Source organism: Hibiscus syriacus, unplaced genomic scaffold (genome assembly GCF_006381635.1).
Source record: "Hibiscus syriacus cultivar Baekdansim isolate YM2019G1 unplaced genomic scaffold, ASM638163v2 tig00000340_pilon, whole genome shotgun sequence".
Classification (NCBI taxonomy): Eukaryota; Viridiplantae; Streptophyta; class Magnoliopsida; order Malvales; family Malvaceae; genus Hibiscus; species Hibiscus syriacus.
In genome coordinates, this window is record NW_024061783.1 from 14,083,409 (window position 1) to 14,087,291 (window position 3,883).

General features: G+C 35.5%; 1 pseudogene; it reads left to right on the forward strand.

Annotated features, from left to right (window-relative positions):
* Positions 1-963: 963 nt before the first annotated feature.
* On the forward strand, positions 964-2,440 carry LOC120200179 (annotated as a pseudogene).
* The last annotated feature ends 1,443 nt before the right edge of the window (positions 2,441-3,883 follow it).

Here is a 3,883-nt window from a genome sequence, read left to right on the forward strand (position 1 = left end):
ATATTGGTATGTAAAAATAAACACATAATTATATTTGTGTAAGTATGTTTCTGCACTTTCAAAGAAATAAAAATAAAAAATAATAAAAAATATATATTAAGTTATTTGTGTATAAATTTTATAAAAAATTAAAAATAATAGAAAATTATTTTTACATGAATTTTCATGTAAATATTTTAATTTTAATATGGAGAATTCAACCTATTAAAAATAAAATATATGTCAAGGACAATTTGATAAAGCATGCATTTTTCTTATCTTATATTTTTTTTAATTAAACGATGTAATCTTACATTCTTACCAAATAAACCAAACAAGATAATATAATATTCCTGGTAATATGTTAAATAATGTAACGTTCCGGTAGTCTTATTTTTAAAGGTAATCTTACATTCTGTAAACCAAATTACGCTTAAGGGGACTCATGCTATATAAATGAATATGTGGTGATCATATAAACAAGCATGTTGAGGAACACTAAATGAAACAAGCATGTTGAGGAACACTAAATGAATCAAACATAAACACTTTTAAAAATAAATAAATAAACAAAATTTTAAAATTTTAAATCAACACGAGTCGAACATAAACACCTTAAAAAACAAACGAACATGAACACAACCTTATTTGTTCAAGCCCGATTAATTTAAAACCCTACTCAAGATACTTGCCCTCGCTGGCTTCACTAGTAGCTCGAATCTGTTCTCATTGGCCTCAAGGATCAATAACAGCAGTTTATATATGTATCTTAAAAGGCAACATCTTTATGGTTGAAAAGCTATAAAGCAAGCCGAGATAACACGCACTAAATAAACAGCGGGATAATAGCACCAATTAAGTGGTTAAAGATAAAGCTATGTTTACATAATTAATGTATAGATTTCATGCAGTTACAGTTGCTTTGGTTATATATACAGGATAGATTCAAGGCAAAATCTGGTGGAAGATAGCTAAAAACCGAAGATGACCCGAAATGGAAATATCAGTGCTGTTGAAGATGACGAAAATGTATACACTGGAACTATTGTCCCCACACCAAGGCAAGCCTTACTAATTCTTTACAATTTTTGCACTATATAGAAGATCAAATTGCCTTTCTTCCAATAAATTTGCAGGGTAGAACAAAGGAGAGTTGTGGATCATGAGAAGAAGCAAAATCCCACAACCTTGAACAATATTTTATACCTCCAAGAGCTTTTCTCTAAGATCGTAATCGTGCAATAACGATTTCAGACAATATTATTATCGTTTTATAGGGGTTGTTCCACTGATAGCATACCGTTATTTAAATTGTTGTCTAATCCTACAGAGCTACTGAATTGTCAGGTTTGGAGAGCATCTTTGGCAGAGCTCCTTGGAACAGCATTGTTGGTGTTTGCAATGGATTGGGCTTAAAATAAGACGAGACAGATCGCGAGATATTCGAGTTCAACTCGGTTAAAGCTCGATAAATACTCGGATCGAATGAACTCGACTAGAGCTCGAGCTTGACTCGAATTCTTAACGAGCCGAAACGAGCTGTTTGATACTCGACTCGAAAAGCTCGTGAGCAGCTCGAAAATATAATATATTAATATTTTAATTTTTAAAAATAAATTATTAATAATATTAACATTTATGTGTTGATTTTTTTAAAAATACAGTAAGACTTTTATGTATTTAAGATTCAGGTTCGAGTTTGATTTTGAGGCTTCAATCTAGTTAAGTTTACGATTTTTTTTCATTCAGGATTTCGAGTTCGAGTCGAGCTTAAAAATTTTAAGCTCGCGAGTTTTCGAGTCGAGTCGAGCTCACCAATACTCGAGCTCGACTCGGCTCGTTTACACCCCTAGCAATGGACACCATAGTCATCTAGTCCTACGAGACACAAACAAATATGCCCCACCTTATAATGTCATTTCTTATTGGTGTCACCATCACAGTTCTCCTCCTAGCTACGTTATCCATCTCCGGTGGCCACATTAACCCTGTCATCAGCCTCGCCGCGACGCTTACCGGTGTTATTTCGATTTCGCGCGCCGTGGTTTATATATTGGCTCAATGTGTTGGGGGCATACTGGGGGCACTTGCATTACAAGCTGTGGTAAACACCAACATTGAGCAAACGTTTTCTCTTGGTGGCTGCACACTCACAATTGTTGTCCCGAGTGCAACCGGTCCTTCTGTTATCGGTCTCCGAATGAGCCAGGCGCTATGGTTTGAGATAATTTGCACCTTTGTGTTTCTCTTTGGCTCCATATGGATTGCTTTTGATAAACGCCAGGCCAGGCACTTGGGACGAGTCGTGGTTTGTTCCATAATAGGTGTTGTTGTCGGCCTTATCGTGTTTATATCGACGACAATAACATCCGCCAAGGGCTACGTCGGGGTTGGGATGAACCCGGTAAGATGTTGTAAACTGTATCTGCAACATAAAAATATAATTATTTTTAAGAAATGAATCACGTCGTTGTCGCGGCCGTCTTTTGGGTTGGGCCCGGAATTGGGCTTCGACTTAAATAAATGTGTTAAAGTCGCCACCGATCATTTATTTTTAAAATAAAAACTAGGTTGATCGGATACCTTGGTTTATTTTCTTACCTTACGTGGCCTGGAGGCTTAAATGGCAACTTCTTCAGTTAAGGCTACCTCCCCCAATGTTCATAAAATTATTCTAATTGTCATGGAAAAAGACCGACGAACAAGAATGCATCAAGCAATCTCAGTGCTTCTTGTGAGTTCTCTGCTTCTTGTATTTGTAGAGTATTTTGAATTTCTTGCATGGGAATCTTGGTAACAAATCATGTATTTACTCTAAATTTCGTTAAGCGTCTTGCTTTCTCTTTTCACGCTCATTTGGGATGTCATTATCATCAGAGCTTGCATTCATGTTGTTTTTCTTTGATAGGGCATCTCTTTCCGAAGGGACCTGATAGTGAATGAATTTATCGTCATCACAGGCTGAATTTTTTCAACCAACACATTGTTGTAGGTATCTTGCACCTTACTGGACGAACATCTTCATAGTAAAGAGAGACTGTGCTGGAGAAAACAACCATATGTATTGCTCATATGTACTTTTTCTTCTCAGCATCAAGCTTTGTTTTGATAGGAATCACCTCAAGAGGCACAGGTGGTAGAAAGATAAGAGATTGGAAACCTGGAGATGCCTCACATGGTTTCAGGCCCTTCAACCGACTTTCGAGAAACTATGTCTTGTCTGAGATTATCTCCTCTTTTTTTAAAAGGGTTTGATTGGTATAAAAATGATGTCAGAGTAATTGGACCAAAGTATCAATTCACTGAATATCAAATAAACGAATCACACAAGTTGTTTTCAAAAGTTATAGCCCTTTGACAAGTGTCAAAATCCATGAGTGATATGAGGAAGGCAATGCGATTTGGTTTTGATTTTCATTATTTTGAAATAGGACATAAACAAAATAGCGTAACTGATACATTCTACTGTACGACCCCTTTAGAGAGCATTTCTATTTCGCAGACTCCTTAAGCAAAGATAGCGCCGAAATATCGATCTAAAAACAAAAACTCTAGGTGCTTTTGTGTAGTCAACTATAACAGATGTTTCTTGACTTTCTTAATCCATCTTTTATCAAAATTTAATTTTGAATCCATGTTTATTTCAGGCCTTATTGTCTCTCTTTAAATTATACTCTGTTAAACTTGTTGTCATCACTTTAGATTTTGCTGGGAGATTCATCTCGACACATAGATACTAGTGTCATGATCCGAATGTACTTGTATTCATAAAGTTAGAGAACTTAACATTGCTATTACTTTAGTATAATACCCTTAGTTAAAGGATTCAAGTGTCAGAAAGTCTTCGACTTGACAAACTCAAATGAAACTCACTTCATAAAGTTCAGACATTACCACCATAGTT